Source organism: Panicum virgatum, chromosome 8K, assembly GCF_016808335.1.
Source record: "Panicum virgatum strain AP13 chromosome 8K, P.virgatum_v5, whole genome shotgun sequence".
NCBI lineage: Eukaryota > Viridiplantae > Streptophyta > Magnoliopsida > Poales > Poaceae > Panicum > Panicum virgatum.
In genome coordinates, this window is record NC_053143.1 from 40269804 (window position 1) to 40287346 (window position 17543).

Genomic DNA, 17543 nt, shown 5'->3' on the forward strand with positions numbered 1-17543 from the left:
CGCCACCTCGATTCTTCGCATAGGAAGCTTCTCCTCATCGTCCTCCTCCGATTTTGGCCCTCATCCGGCCCTTTCCCCTCCCCTGCAGGGCCGCCGCCGCGCCGGTCCGCCCGCCGCCGCCTTTGCTCGTCGCGCCGCTCGTCCGCCGCCATTCCCCGCCGTCCAACCCACTGGTGAGCCTCGCCGCCGTCGCCTCCACCCCATGCGCATGCCCTTTGCCCCACTCCGGCCCCGCCTCTCCGCGCCACCTCACGCCGCCGTCCGCCGGCGCCGCCGCACACGCGGTGTCCGCGCGCACCTCGCGCACCAGCGCGCCGTGGCCGCGCCCCGCCGCAGGTCAAGGCCCCTGGTCGGCCTTGACTCGGGCTGGTGGGCCGCTGGTCAGCGGGCCCCACCCACCAGCGCCAGCGGGTGTGGGATCCGGGTGCACCTAGCGATTTAGCTAGGGTTTTCTTAGGGTTTATATTTCTGCAATCTTGCAAAATGTGTAGAAATGCGTGGATAGCTCCAAAAATTATGAAACTTGTTTTGTTGGATTCCTCTAGCTGAGATATACTCAAGAAAAATATTGTTTTGTATGTTACTTTTCTGTAGGTTTATCTATAGTTTTATTTTGCAAAAGTAAGTTTAATGCTTAGTTATTTGTGTACTGCTCGAAAAATGCCAACACAAATTTTGTTAGACTCCTTGTGAGGTGTAGTTTACAGAGGTGTAACTTGTTCGAATGATTCCTTGCTGTTTATCAAAGTTTTAGTTTGTTTTCTTATACTTTGTCTGAAAATGGTTTAATATAGAACTTTTTGCTGGAAAGTGAGAAAATAGTAAAACCAATTTTTTTATCTTTGTTTTCATGCCCAGTATCTATGATAATTTTTTTGGATTTGTTTAGTTTAGTTTACATTCCTTTTCTGATTTACCTTGTTTAGAGTGGCTGAGAATTTTTTATTTATGATTAATTGTAGGAAAATCCTTTTACTGCAAATTCAAATTTTCAAGAGTTCTTTGCATTGTTCTCGGCATGCTCAAATTATTTCATTATTTATGCTTGTTTTTTAGTTTGTTTCTTAATTCTTGCATCGCATTCATACATTATAGTGACCGAACCGTCGGAGGTCGAACCCGTGGAGCCCGCCGAGTCCGTCGAGCTTGAACCCGGAATCATGTTCGTGGTCGAGCCCAAAGCTAACCAAGGCAAGCAGCTAAGCATATTCCTTGCACCTATCTAATTTGACTAGTATAGTTATCTCACTTGGGTAATGTTGGGTTATATATAGTATGTATGTATTGCATTTTTATACCTATCTTTATGCATGATCCTTCCTTGATTTGTTATCCCCATTCTTGGCACTAGTTAGATAGTTAATTACTTAACTTGACTAGATGCTTAGCCCTGCTTAGAATACTTCTATTGCTCGCTAGACAGGAATGGTTTGGAGGATCACACTTACAGATAATCTTTGATCACACTTGGTTTGGTTTGGTGGCTAGTAAAGTAATAGTACCGAGATTCGAGCGGAATGGTAGGGCCTAGAGAATGAAGTCTCATGGGCATAGTCCGATTGGATCGATTAAGGACCGAGTGGATGCCATCGGACTTGAGCACCTTTCCGTGCTACCACATATCCAATATAATGGAACGGATGGGCCAATTACCTTCTTTGATTTGATCATTGATGTGCAGTCCTAGATACGTGGCTACGGGCTTTGCAGAGAGGCTTAGTGTGTCCCCAGGTGGACCTATGTGTAGGAAAGTTTAGAGATGTCCCTGGTGGAACTAAGTCTCTACTCATAATCTAGGTGTGAGTTTCAATGATCGAGCCTTGTTGGGAACAGTTGACGTGAGTACCCCCTTGCCCGGCATGATCGGTTGGGTGAGTCGTATGGTCCTCGCGTCGTGTGGGTAAAGTAGTGCACCCTTGTAAGGTTATAATCAATTCGAATTGCCGCGCTCTCGGATATGAGCAAGCTCTTGGTTCGCCGAATTCCTCTTAGAGAGTTTCGGTATTGTTGGCTTTGGAATCATGTCTTGTCTATGATCTATTGAATGTTATGTTACTCTCTTAATCAACTAAAAGTGTTTGGGGTTGGGCAAGATTAATTAATTCTGATAGGTGATAGTGTAGAGAGCTAATGCTTATGCAATAATTACTTAATCTTAAAGCTTTTACTTGATCCATTGCATGATCCTTGTATATTTAATCGCGTAAGTCTTGCGGAGTACCTTTGTACTCAGGGTGCTTTATAAACCTAGTTGCAGGTGAGCCAGAAGTGGTGTTCGGCCACTTCTACCCCGCTGCTCCAAATGCGGGGGAAGAGTAGGTCGTGGTGGCTGTAGTGATGTCCTTGAGCAAGGCATCATTACTTTAGTAAGTCTTTATCGTAATCGAGTTTCGTGAGAGTATGTAAATACAATAAACTTTATGTTTCTGTTTAATATGACTTTCGTGAGACCAAGGCTTGTAAGTGAAGCTTGAAACCCACCTATATTGAACTTGTAATATTAAGTGTGTAAAACTGCTCTTTGTGGAATATTTGCGATGTATTCGATTGTAAACGATATGTGCATTTGCTGATTCTGGGCGTATGTTGGAGCACATACCGGGACTACCGGATTTGATATTATTTTGGATGAATGACGTGTCGGTTATTCGTGTCTCTAGATGTGGGATAACACGTGGCACGCTCTCCGGCAAGCACGTGTTAACTCGCATCTGGATGATAATAACCGGCGGTTCGTCTAAAATAGTATCAAATTGGGCGGTTCTCACAACGCCCATCAATCGTGTTCGTGATATCAGAAAGATGGAGGCGATGTTCAATTGGACTGGCGTCATATAGTTGAACACAAAGTATTACGATAGGGTTTAGAAGAAGGACAGCCCAAAGATGTGTATACTCACGTAGCGACTCCTGATTCGGACGAACTTTCATCATTTAGTCTTGGCCGCTTACTACCGCGGCGTTCCTGTTCATCCATTGTTAATCAGGGTTTAGGGGTTGACAGTAATAACCGCAACGGCATCTCCGCTGTGCGACGCCGCCGCGACGTCCCGGCCTCGGACGCCCCGCTCTCCCTGCGTCTCCGCGGCCGCGACTCTATCTGGGGTTGGGGCCTCGCGCAGCGCCAGCGCTAAGCCGCGGCCTCCAATGCCAACCTTTCTGCCTGCGTCGACCAGGCTTGATCAATCACAACAATGGAAGAACGACAAGACAGGCTCGCGTGTGATGGAGATGTACCTCTGCCGCCATGTGGTCAAGCGGTAATGAAAAAGATGTGCAACGAAATAGAGAAGATAAAAAATGCTCGACAAAATTAAACTAAGGTGATATTTTATATGATATATACCTTGGAGATGACCTTCGTCAAGAATCGCTCCCTGAACTTGCAGTCGCAAACGCGGTTCAATCGCGGTCACTGTTCCCCGCGGCTGCAACGCTATCTCTGCTACGGCGGGCTACCTGGGGCTGGGCCCTCGCGCAGCGCCGGACGGACAGTCGGGCGGGAGGAGCAGCGGTACCGCGGCGGCCTCCGACGTCTCGGTTTTCAGGCGTCTCCGATCCGATCCGCAGCGGCAAGCTACCTGGGGCGGGGCCCTTACGCAGCACCGGCGCTACGCCGCGGCCTCCAGCGACAGGACGCCCAGGGCTCCGACGCCCCGCTATGCGTGGACGCGCCGCAGAGAAGCGCGCGTTCCGTTCCGGCGCCCCGGCCTCCGACGCTCTGCTATGCGTTGCTGCGGCCGCGGAGAAGCGCGCGCGATCCCGCCGGTTACCTCGCCATTCGTGGGAACATGGAAGGTGGACGCGCGATCAAAGGAAGGGGCGCGCGCGATCCCGCTGGTTACCTCGTCAATCGTGGGAACATGGAAGGTGGACGCACGATCAAAGGAAGGGGCGCGCGGTTGTCGCCGCCTCAAATTTGATCGTCGATGGTGGGTATGCGCGGGCGGGTACACAGACGCCAGGTGACAAAAACTTTTGGTCTTTGGTGGAATCATTTTGCATCTTCTAATTTCTATAGGTCTACTGTGGACCCTCAAGGTTGAAGGCCTGACAAGTGGGGACAACGTGAGAGGTACAAGCATATTAATCTTGGTAAAAAATGTTTGAATTGTTTTGGTTCCTTATAGTATATATATATATATATATATATATATATATATATATATATATATATATATATATATATATATATATATATATATATAACATCACACATCTATGTCCTACTTACAGCAGGAAGAGAAATAGCTGGTGTTCTTAGGGTGAATGCGATTTTCAGTGAGCAGCAAGATTTGGGTGGTAGCCGACGGACAACTCCCATAGTCCTTCCGGCTACTGCTCCTGAAGGAGCAGGCCAACGGCGAGCAGGAGCCCCAACTAATCCAACATGGAGCAGCAGGCACCCTACCGCCCATGGCAGCCTAGCATGCTGAGCGGCACGACGGACACCATGTGCATCTGCGCGTCTTCAGAAGCATTCCGTCGAACGGCCTATCTACACACGCAATTGTGCGCCCGCAACTGCCGCTGCCGGCCTCCCTGCTCACGTGGCGACATCCTCGCCCTCACGCCCGTCGTTCAGCGCTCGTCGAGGGTTGGCGGAGAGCGGCAGCGACGGTGGTGGTTCCGCGACGCCCGCGGGCACTCGATCGGCACCTACAGCGTGCTCCCCTCCGACGCAGTGTTGTGGACTCCACCGCATGATTCTGGCCTCCCGCCGCGGGCGAGGCCGCCGACTCCACGCCGGCGGTGAGAGCTCTGTTGCTAGGATAGACAGGATTCGATGGGCGGGTAGGCCGATGATGCGGTGAGAAAAAAACATATGCTTTTGGCAGAAACAATTTCCCACGCCGCCATGACCTCCATCCCCTCCTGCCGCTCATTGCGCGCCCGATGGAGCTCGCCGCCGCCACGTCCTCCAACCCCTCCAGCCGCTCGCCGTCGAATGGGCCTCCTCCCTCTCCCGCGGTCCCATTCCGCCTTAATGGGCCGCGCCGCGAGGCCGGGCAACTGCGAGGGTGGGGGCGGTGGCGCGCCGCCGCCAACGGGCGGCGGTGGCGTGCACGCCACGAGTAGGAGGAGGCGTTGGTGCGCGGCGAGCTGGAGGAGGGGAGGTGGCTCGCACAGAGGAGGAGAGGAGGCGGTGGCGCGCGGCGAGCGGGAGGAGGGGAGGCGGCGTGCGCGCATCAGGTGGCGGCGGCGGCGTGGGAACTGGGAGCAGAGGAATGGAGCGTTTTTTTTATTCAGAGGAAAGGAGAGTTGACCGGGTACGCCGCGGCGGGTATGAAGACCGTCCGGTGAGAAAAAAAATAACTTTTTTTTGGCAGAAAGGCTCTCCAACATACAATTTATATGGATTTCTACCCCTCCCACCCCTCACCCCTAACACGCGGATCCGGCGTGAGGGGTACAGTGAACTCAGTCTCACCCCTGATGCGCGGATCCGGCGTGAGGGGTACAGTGAACTCAGTTTGGATGAGAAATATTTTTAATTATTTTTATCTTTATAGTATAAATAAATATAATTATATATCCAGCTGGTGAATAGAGGTTGGTTCGCCCTTTATCTAGAAAAACGAGTTTGAGGAGGAAAAAGTTGCATAACATTCCTCTAGTAAATAACTAACATAGTTTCAATTTACGCTTGCCTCTCGCGTGCGCAAATGAATCAATCAACCCCGCTCGGTCGCTCTGCCTCATATATGTAAGTGAGCCAAGTGAGCCGGCCAACCAAAGGGATCGAAGAAGCAATCATGCCTCGCAGCCCCGGCTACCACAGCTCTCCCCGGCTCGCCGCGCCGCCGCCGCTGCTCCTCGCACTAGCCGCCGCCAGCCTCCTCCTGCTGCTGCCGGTGCTGGCGTTCGAGGACGACCGCATCCTGAGGGTTCCGGGGCAGCCCAACGGCGTGGCGTTCGGCATGTACGCCGGCTACGTCACCGTCGACGAGCAGGCCGGCCGCGCGCTCTTCTACTGGCTCCAGGAGGCCGCCGGCCGCGACGACCCGGGCGCCGCACCGCTCGTCCTCTGGCTCAACGGCGGGCCCGGATGCTCCTCCGTCGGCTCCGGCGCGCTCGAGGAGCTCGGCGCGTTCCCGTCCACGCCGACGGCGAGACGCTCCTGCTCAACGAGTACGCCTGGAACAAAGGTTAGTTGGTTGGTTGGTGTACAATTGATATGCAAATCGGCAAGAATGGCTTTAGTTCAGACATGTGATTGTGATGTGCTTGCAGCGGCGAACGTGCTGTTCTTGGAGTCGCCGGCCGGCGTGGGGTTCTCTTACAGCAACACCAGCTCCGACGTGGTCATGGGCGATAACAGAACAGGTCTCGGTGACGAAACATACTCCTTCCTTTCTTCTTCTTAAAATATATAATCTTCAGTATGAACAATAAAGTTTTTCAAAAAGTATGAACAATAAATTTACTTTCATACTAATTATATCTTATTATGTATCTAGGGATATTACCCTGCTGAATTCCTGAAATATTGGTAATATTTTTTCTATGCATTATTATTAATTATTTGCTTCGCAGCCCATGACTCGTACACGTTCCTGGTGAAATGGTTCGAGAGATTCCTGCAGTACAAGTACCGCGATTTCTACATTGTCGGAGAGAGCTATGCAGGTCATGTATTTAACGAGATTTGTTGATCTCAGAATTTTTGGGTGCATTCAATTCAAAATCCCCATGAATATATGCAGGTCACTTTGTTCCTCAGCTCTCGCAGCTTGTGCACAGGAATAACATCGGCGTGGAGAAGCCTATCATCAACTTCAAAGGTTTCATGGTACTACTGATCGATACATGCGTCTGATGATCGAGAACTGAACTCACACAACAAATTATTTCATCAGAATTTGAACCAAATAAAAAAATCAATCACAAAAAAGATGCACATTAAATTTGAGTAATTCCAGGTCGGGAACGGTCTGATCAACGACCACACTGACCTGACCGGCATGTTCGAGTACTGGTGGCACCACGGCCTCATCTCCGACGAGACCCTGGAGAGCGGGCTCAAGGTCTGCTCCGAGGCCTCCTTCATCCACCCACGCGGGAGTGCTTGGGGACATGGGTCGGGGCCCTCGAGGAGCAAGGCAACATCGATGTCTACAGCATCTACACGCCGCTGTGCGACAAGGGGAGCGCGTTCGAGCGCAGACTCGAGAGGAGCCGCCGCCGCGTAAGTCGCCATGGCCATCAGATCTCTTTCAGTCTCAGAAGAGAGATAACCTGATCGACTATGATCTTGATGGACCGTTGATTCAGGCATGGATGCTGCCCGCGTACGATCCTTGCGTCGACTTCTACGCAACCAAGTACATGAACCTCCCCGAGGTGCAGAAGGCCATGCACGCCAACGTCACCGGCAGCATAGAGTACCCATGGACCTTATGCAGGTCAGTATTTGAACTCTGTAATGTTCAACACTTTAAATTTGGTCCGAGTTCTATTTGACCCATGCATCTGCTCATATTTCAATTTTCACCGAACTTCTTTTTTCTTTTTACAAATGCTGATCTGGTGTGCGTACGTGTTGAATTCATTGACTGATTTTTTTTTCTATCCTGCAGCGATCCCGTATATGATAACTGGCCAGAGACACCCCATTCCATGCTACCCATCTACAAGGAGCTCATTGGAGCTGGCCTCAAAGTCTGGGTCTTCAGGTAAACAGTATAAGCTTCCTGGCTGTGTATACTTTATACACGTAGTTTGTTTTTAATTTCTTCAGTGACTCTCTTGTGCAAGAAAATGCATTCATGTTTCTTTGTTTTTTCGTTTGCAGTGGTGACACGGACACTGGGGTGCCGCTGACCTCGACCAGGCGCTCTCTTACCGCCCTGGGCCTTCCTGTCAAGACCAGCTGGTACCCCTGGTACATGGTCCCAACCGAGGTCAGTGTTGTTTAGGACAGGAGACACGCCACCGAGCTTCGTGTTCCTCTCTGAATGCAGCAGAGAGTTTGTTACAGTTTCTCTCAACCATGGCCATGTGCATATGCTGTGGTGGTAGGTTGGGGGCTGGAGCATGGAGTACGAAGGCCTGACCTTCGTCACCGTCCGCGGCGCCGGGCATGCGGTGCCCCAGCACCGCCCGGCGCAGGCCCTCGTCCTGTTCCAGCACTTCCTGTAGGGCGAGCCCATGCCGGCCGAGGCCAGTAGTAGTTTCTCTTCCGCCGCATTGAAACAACTTTATGTGCTGAAATTGACTGACAACTGATGCTCTCAGCTGCATGTGTGTTCTGTTTGCAGGCAACGAATGCCAGCCTCATCCTCCTTCCTAGTGAGAAAGCTCGCTCCTACTGAGCTGGGGAGAACTAGTGGCTAATGAAGCTGGTTGTACGGTGATCGTCAGTACGTTGTGTGTACGTGGAGAATAAAATCAAATCTGGAAGGACCATCTTCCGGAACGAACGCTAATGAGTGTATAAAGCATTGGCATGGCTATGGATCGATTGTTTCTTCTCCTAAAGGCCATATATGAATAATGACATTTGCTTGGATTGTGCCGAAATCAGATTCAGGCATTCTTCAATGGCAAGGCCAAGAGCCCCGCCAGGAAGTGGTTGCTTTGTAGCAGTGCAGTGTCATTGACCCAACTGCACCATACAGTATTGCAGAGCATCATGCTGCACCCCACCCCCAGGCACACACCCAGTTTAAGGAAGAAACTGAATGCATCTCATATGTATGCTAAAATCAAGTTCACACATATATATGATAGATATAAATAGTGAATACCATTACCGTGTCATAACGAAAGAGAGTATTAAGAACTTTATTACATGACTGAAAGTCTTAATCTTAAACAAATAAATACTCCCTCCTTCCCCGTTTATAAGGCATACACGTATATCAAAATTCAAATCTTCTCATCTTTGACCAATAATTTGACTATTAAATTTTTATTTTTATAATGCAAATTTCATATGATTGGATTCATAATCAAACATAGTTTACAATGATTATAAGTTTATAATCAAAAGTGATATAATATATGATAAATAAATAGTCAAAGTGTTGTTTAGAAGACCGTGTCATGTTCCACCATGCCTTATAAACGGGGAAGGAGGGAGTAGTGTCTTAGAGTAACAACGGAACTTCATCTTCACAGGCAGATAACCGGGAGACATACGCCTAGAACTCCTCAAAATCTTCTGGGAACTCCGAACAATTATCTTTGTCTAAACAACAGTATGCAAGGGTGAGTACACTTATGGTTGGTACTCAACAAGTGGGAGGGAATTATAATACATGCAAGGCCAAATCAAGAAATACTCCCTCCGTCCCAGAATATAAGCATTTCTAGCTATGTACCAGGTTCATTGCATCTTCTATGTACCTGGACAAGTACTTGTGTCCAGATACATTAGAGATGCTATGAACTTGAACATTAGAGATGGAGGGAGTAACTGACATGGTTTGACTGCATCAAGTACTTTTAGTTTATCAAGTTTTATTAGCAAGCATTAACTAAGTATAGGTTTATACCATTAACCCACAAATAAGTTGCAGAAATAAATAATAATAACCATAAATAAATAACACATATTTAGATAATCTTCAAGTTCAATTATCATGTGAGGGTCCAAGCCGCTTTTGACCGTGAGCACGGCTGATATAGCAGTTTTACACTCTGTAGAGGTTGTACACTTTCACCACAATTCGCGTAAAAATTCCGAAAAACTCTGTACCCAATCACACTGTGCTGGTGATCAGGCACAATACTACACTTCCAAGGTGTGATTGCATAGGGACGCTGCGGGGCCTTTAAAAAGATTCCCTAATTTGTGACAACCTGCTAAAATTTCAAGCCAAAGCGGCCATAACACTTCCTAATGAGGATGAAGCCTTACATCTAGGGCCACATCACTCGAGAGGACCGAGCTATACCCAGCGCTCGAGCGGTGGGAGCTCGCTTCGGCAAGGAATCTCGCGCGAGATAGAGGGAGAAAAAGAGGGAAAAGTGGCAGGCGAGGCTCCTCACCACATCGCGAAGCTCCTGGGGCATTTGAATTGGACAGGGAAGCAGTGGAACGACTGCACGATGTGCCACTTTGAGAGCTCGAGCAAGGCTGCGCAAAGCTAGGATTTGCGAGGGCAGAGGTGGCGCAAACTCGATGGGGTCAAGGCGGGGCGCACAGCTGCTATTTATAGGGAGGGGCTCGAGCTTCGACGTGCAGGCCAAGGCACGACCACGACAACGCGTGCGGCGGTTAGACTCAAGCAGGAGTCCGGCTCGGGCACATGGTGGAAGACAGACCCGATAGGCGGGTCCTACCTGGCGGGGAAAGATGAGAGGGGAAAGGGGCAGAACAGGCCGAGAGAAGTAAACAGGCCGGGAGAGGTAAACTGGCCGGCGAGATTGGGCTGAGCAAGGGAAAAAGAAAAGAAAAGAAAGGGAAAATATGCTGGGCTGGGCTGAAAGCAAGGGAAAGAGAAAAGGTTTTGCATTTTTTTTGAAATGGAAACAAACAAATTCAAATCCAAATTCAGTATATAGCGGATAAAATATCCCATTCATCCATTAGTGATTTCTTGCTTGCATTGACATTGAATATTCTAGTGTAGTGACTGGGCTTCCATAGCCGCCAAATACCTCCTACACGCCCTTCTGGGTTGAAGATTCCTACTCTTTACTTTGAGCTGTGGTGGCATAGCTTTTTCTAGAGGATAGCATTGGCTGTCTTGCCTTCTTGATTGTACTTCCTATTAGTTCACGGGAGATAAAATCCATCTCGATTTTTTCGATATCTATAAAATTAATTCAAATTCAAATTGAACCTCAAACAATAAAACAATGCAGGCAACATGAATGCTCAAAACCTATGTAACCTTATATTTCTTTTTATGGCTAAGTGATTTATTTATAATTCACAATAAATGCTATAAATTCAAGGTAAATTAATTAAAACCTTATCAAACCTATAACAAAACTAATTAAATTTATTTGAGTTCCTAAATTGAAGATTAGGGTGTTACACACCCTTAGGTCCGTGCCTCTTCCACAACGGCTATTTGGGGTTGGGTGAGCAGGGGGTTTACCATTTTTCACCTTCATATTTGCTGTTAAACTCAATTCCTTCGCTGGGCTGATTTGAGATTTATGCATTGCTGCTGATTCCACCAGCGGGTTCTCTATGCTTTGTTGCTTCCCAGCATTGTTAGAACCTTCATTGCCTATCATGGTTCAAAATTAAGCCAATACATTTTAAGGATCGGGTTAAGAGTTGTGTTGGATTGTGAGGGGGTATTAGGACCATAATTACTGACTGAACTAATCGTATTACTGAATTACACTTAGTAAAACTGTCAGCAATCGTATGCAATAGTTATGATTGAACTTTTTCCTGTAATTTTACGTGTAGCTAGCCTAAGGTGTAGAATAACATATATAGATATAGACTCAATTAAATAGAAAATTTCATGATAGAAAAGGACAAATGATCAAATCGGCACCCAAACTATAACAATAGATGTACCACAAATGATGAATTTAACCAAATAATAATATAGCATCTTTTGTCCATTCGGAATTATGGTGGAGAAAAAAAAGAATCACTCCACAAAAAACCACACAAAAGTGTGGTATATTATCGCGCTGCCATGCATCATCGTGTCTTAAATGTTTGTTTCCATGCCATCTCTCACCTCGCCAGCCACCTCAAACTAAGACATCAAATTTGAGCAGCATTGTTGTTCGCACCATCAACACGGAGAAAAGCATTTCTCTAACCGTCTACAAAGGAGAATGGCTCCAAAGCAGGTGGCCCAAAAAGCAATACTTTAGATCTAAAAGCCACCACATACCACATCCATCCGATATCAGGAGTTAGAAATCAACATCGACATGAAGAAGAGAGCTTCTTTAACCGCCTACAAAGGAGAATGGCTCTGGAGCAAGTAGTACAAAAAATTAATGCTTTATATTTAAAAGGCCACCACGTACCACATTCATTTGATGTCGTCCGGGAGTTAGAAATCTGCATGTTAATTAATGAGGAAAATGAAAGATCAACAATTTTTATTATTTATTTGGTGAATTAATTCCATCAACACTAGAGAGTTATAAGTATAAAAAAAAGTTTAGATTAAAAAGAAGTAAAGAAAAACAATCAATTTTGTTATGTTATATAGACTTGTTAGTAGGTTTACCTTAAGTTATTCAAAAAAGCAACATGACATGTGGTGTAGCCTTGAAATGAAAAAAAAATAATTTAGCGGTGTCTGGATTGGCTAAAATAGGGGCACTAAAATTTATCCCTAGGTGCCATAATGAGCTAAATATAGAGTTTAGCTCTAATCAGGACTCACGGGCTCTAACAACCAACTAAGCATTATCTGGGCAATTAGATTACCAATTGGCCCATATTTAGCTCTCTTATTTGGCATCCAAATAACAGCTGAGATCCAAGCACCCCCTTAATAATTAAGTGCTAAATGAATCCAATAGACACACTATGGGTTTATAAATTACCACAATAATAGGTCAAAAATCATAAAATATCTCCATCATTCATCTTAGTGGATCCCTATCATAACGAATCAATTTTTTATGATACAAGGCTAAAAGCATCTCGATCAGGATGACACACCTATGACGATTACCTTAAGTGCGTAGTATATAAGTGCAGAGTGAATTAGTATTCGTAGAATCGTGAAGGTGCAATGAGGGGAGTCAAAGAGATCTGTTGTGTCCTAATTTCTAGAGCCAGTCTAGAGAAAGACCAGTGGAGCAAATGCAAGAAGCTAAATAGAATCGGTGAATGAGCTTGCAGAAGGTAGAGAGGCTTCCAAGCTATGGGAGGGTGCACGAGGCATTGGTACATGTCAATGAAATAATTTTATAAGTAAATGCTTTTCGTGAAACCACAGAAACAATAAACAAAATAAAAAAGTATGAAACAACTAAAATTAAAGATCCATAATGAATCCAATAAGACAATAGCATTAAGTGAAATTAGCATCCTAATTTTCATACAATAGTAAAAGTAATCAAATAAGACTGTATATCAAATACATAAAAGTAACTCCTAGAGATTTTTAAACAAGTTATGCAAATCAATATATTTTCATATATATTTTTTGTGTGACTATTTTTATAGGTATCAGGAAGAAAAAGAGGTAAACAAATGACCAAATCTAATTCATAATAACTACATGTTTAGAAAAAAAAATGGAACAAAAAAGTATCAAATACAATATTAAGAAAAGGGACACTAACGAGCAAAGGAGGATTGAAAGAATATAACATAACCCCTGCTTTTAATGTTTTGCTCTTAATTTCATAATTTGTTCTAATTGAGGTACATGGATAACGGGATAAGGACAAATCAACCAAGAGAAGAGTTTGTAGAAGTCCCATCAAAATAAGGCATATGCATCTAAACTATGTTTATACATAGATATTCCCTTTTATCATGTACATGTTTTGTGCAATAAAATAAGATGATAAAAAAGTGATATCATAAACTGGGCTATTTTGACAAAATAATAACAATGAAATAAAATTATTTAAATATATTTAATTTTAGTTAAAAGGATGCCAAATATTATCATGGAATAAGCTAGCTACCCGCGCTATTAGCGCGGGCCACCTTGCTAGTTTCTTAGTAGAAAAAAGTTTGATGGCAGCTTGTCTATTAGATTAAAACTTATGTCTAGCACCTGTAAAAGCTGTAGCTTCTGGATCTCTTTTGGAATCTTAGTGATACCTGCATCTCTTAGACTCAAATACCTAAGGTGAATCAAATTGCAGATTTCCTTGAAGCACCTATTGTCCACTTGCTTACAGCCACTTAAGCACATTACACGCAAGAATGGAAAGGTTGAAAGGGGTGGCAACCAAAGAAATGCTTGACGACGACACAAATCAGCAATAAGTGACCTCATATGGCACAAGTTTGCAGCTGATAAGTGCTTGACATCCTCTTCATTGCTGGTTTTGAGGGACAATCAATGTATCCTTCCTGGTTGACACCTGGGCTGTTGGTCATGTATTGTTGCCAGGAAACCATCCTCATTTGCCAAGCGTGTGATGAGATCAAGTACCATATCATGTACTTGAAGAAATGACTCCTTGCTTAAAGGGTTGACACGTCGTTGAATCATACTTCTGTTGATTAGCTCATCGATATAATCCTCACCTACCTCATAAAAGGACTTCCCCTGTTCTTTGAGGATGAACCCTTCACCCATCCATTTCCATATTAATTGTTTCGTGCTTATCTCATAATCTTCTGGATATGAACTTAAATACAACATGCAATTTTTCAAATGTGGAGGCAGGTCATAATAACTAATTGCGAGTATTCTTCTCATATCCTCTACATCAGGACTATCTTCCAGACCAGAACCCAGTGTTTTACACACCTTGGACCAGTATTGATGTATATTTTCCATTCCCTTTTTACAAGCCAGCGTACTGGCTATCGTTATGATAGCTAGAGGCACACCTCCACATTTTCGTAAAATCTCTGTAGATACTTCAGCCAATTTATTTGAAAGACTTTTATCTTCAGTACCAAATATTCTAAGGTTGAATAACATTCTAGAGTCAGCGAGAGAAAGAGGATGTAGTTGATAGACACCACCGATTTTATTGGCAATATCAAGATTGTGAGTTGTTGAAATGATATACTTCCACATTCATTGTCAACTAAAGCATATTGGATCGTCTTCCACACAGAAGTTTTCCATAAATCATCGACAACAACCAGATACCTTACAAGGGGGTGACAAAGAGACCATACATTAGTAAAAGCTTGACAAACTTTGTTTTTTTTTTAAATGATCATGCTATCAAAGAGAAAATGTATACATGTACAAAATGTTGTCACCCGATTTTCAAGGTGGTTTTAGTATTTATCCAACATCACCATTCAAAGATAACTTCCAAGTTTGCAGGAATATTATCATGAGACAATAATAGTGCAAGTATGAAAGAGTAATAGCAAATTATCAATACTATGCATAATAAATGTAGAATTTGCATTCGATTTAAAAATATGCCAGTAAATAATTTTTTCTATGAATTACTTTCACCTCCAATTACCTAATCCACTACACTCATCCACTCGGCGCACGGCCTTTGGTACATATTAATGCAGAGGGCCCCTATACTACAGGCTATATACATCGAGGTATACATATATATCTAAAAAAATTCATGTATCATATTCTATTATTTCTCAGTTTGGTATCTTTAAATAGTTAAAACTGGAGATTTGATATATACTCTTATTCAAAGGAAACTTTTATGGTATATGACAAGACTGGATGTAATCATCTCAGTAAAAACTTTTGCAAATCCTTATTCTTAAATTAGTTCATTATTTTAAATTAAAGAATATGCTGATTAAGTAAGACAACTGATACTAGCAAAAGTGATGGAAAATTAGATTATGTCAATGTACACGTATATATACAGAGATAGGCTCATACATACCTCTTGTCGTGAAGAAGGGCTCTTACTTCATTGATAAGTTGTTGTGTATCACAGGTTCCTACATTTTTGTCATAGCCTAGTTAAAAGGCTCTTACTTCACTGAATAGTTGGCAGAGCATGTTAATGAAAATCCTCTCTATATTAGGATTTTCAGACACAGAGACGAAGGCCGTGTATTCAAATTGCCCTTTAAGTTTGTCATACACCACCTTAGCAAGTGTTGTCTTGCCTAATTGTTGACAGCCAAATTTGGCACCTGCCGAGGTCGACCGGTCTGACCGGTCGGGCCGACCGGTCAGACCGGTCTGTTCTGTACAGTGCGAGTAGAATTAGGGTTTTTGTAAAGAGTCATCATGTAATCCTACTCGTGAAGGGGTACGTCTTCCCCGGCCTATAAATATAAAGGCTAAGGCCGATTGAGGTTATTCCCAATCGAATCAATACAAAAATCGCATTACTTTTATCTCTCAAACCCTAGCCTTTTCCAACCCTAGATTGCTTTCTTCCTTCGTCTCGACGGCGTTTGAAGACGTTCTGAGTGGCCTGCCGACCTCAAAGCAACCCTACGATCACGAGCTCCGACGGGGTCCCTCCCGAGCTCGCTGTTCTAGGTCTTCGCGAGTTCCCTGTCTGCACCGGTCAGGCCGATCGGCGAAACCGATCAGACCGGTCCGCCCAGGGTTTTCGCTGTGTTGATCGTTTTGACGATCGTCGCGCGTTCTAGCGCATTCAGGTGTGTTTGGCGCAATTCTGTGTCAACACACTTTTTGGCGACTCCGCTGGGCAGAGATTAATCTGGTTTTAAAACCGATCTAATCTACTCCTCGAAGAAGATGGGCTCTTCAGAGATCAACAAGGAAAACATCATCACAGCTACAATGGAGGAGGTCATCGAAGAGGAGTGCAAGGCCTACCTTCTTGTGGAGGAGCACGTCAAAGCACAATTCTTGAAGGGCTTCAAGAAGGATCGTGGTGGCCTCGTCAAGAGAGTGGAGGAGTTCGTACTGCCGTCTCTCAAGCTTAGCAAGGATAAGATTAAAGAGATCCCCAATGTAAACCTCTCTCCCTCTGATATGTTAGATCGAATGTCATCCATAATGGATCAAAAGATTGTTGCTGCACAAGCTGCTGCGGGTGATATTTTGATTAAATTAAGTAGTGATGTTGATGCGCTTAAAGGTAAACAACCCATGTCAGATCCTAGCTCATCAGATCCGAGTTCGGCTACCCCTGAGTTCACATCTGAACCACTCTATGGTATGTCGCCAAACTCGTTCTCAGGGCGAACCCCGCCACCGTCGACCATGCACACTGCACCTGCCGGACCGGTCCCACAGATCGGTCAGACCGGTCCGATCGGTCAGACCGGTTATCAAATCAGTCAGACCGGTTACTCAGTGCCGTCGCCGACGCCTCTCGAGACAATTCCAGGTTCGGCTGCCCCTAGCCGAACTAATGAATTGTCACTGTATACACCACCTCGCACTACTACTGTAGCGGGAGGACCACGAGGATCTGGACCTAACCAAGGACCGATTCCGATTTCTTTACAAACGATGGCGCATGGAAATTCTAATGTGCATCGTTTTTCTGAGTTTTATACCAGCCAACACTATCAGGCCGATTTTCTTAAGTTCAAAGAGGATCTGGCAAATGCGATTAAAAGTAAGCTTGGGGTGGATATGGGTACTACATGTTTATATCAAAAACCTTATCCAGCTGAGTTTGATTTTACTCCTTTTCCTGCTGGTTGGCGTATTCCTGAGTTTACTAAATTCAATGTTGATGATTCTCGTACAACTTGGGAACACGTTAGTCAATATGTCTTGCAATTAGGAGAAGCCGGTTTCAATGATGCTTTGCGTGTGCGTTTATTTTCTTTATCTTTGACTGGAACGACTTTCTCTTGGTTTTCCTCGCTTGCTCCTAATTCTATTCGCAATTGGGCTCAGTTGGAGCATAAGTTTCATGATCACTTCTTTAGTGGGGAAACCGAAGCAAAATTGTTGGACTTAATATCGATTAAGCAAGGACGTGATGAATCTTCTTCAGATTATTTCAAAAGATTTAAAGAAATTAAAAATCAG

At 44.9% G+C, this 17543-nt stretch overlaps 1 long non-coding RNA gene and 1 pseudogene across 1 annotated transcript; one reads left to right on the top strand and one right to left on the bottom strand.

Moving 5' to 3' along the window:
- Positions 1-5756: 5756 nt before the first annotated feature.
- LOC120645721 lies at positions 5757-8229 on the top strand (annotated as a pseudogene).
- A 3382-nt stretch (positions 8230-11611) lies between these two features.
- On the bottom strand, positions 11612-15690 carry LOC120644656. The gene is made up of 3 exons (XR_005663876.1): positions 15457-15690; positions 11959-14732; positions 11612-11885 (listed from the first exon to the last, which is right to left on the bottom strand). It is a non-coding gene; the product is annotated as an uncharacterized LOC120644656 (long non-coding RNA).
- Between the last annotated feature and the right edge of the window lie 1853 nt (positions 15691-17543).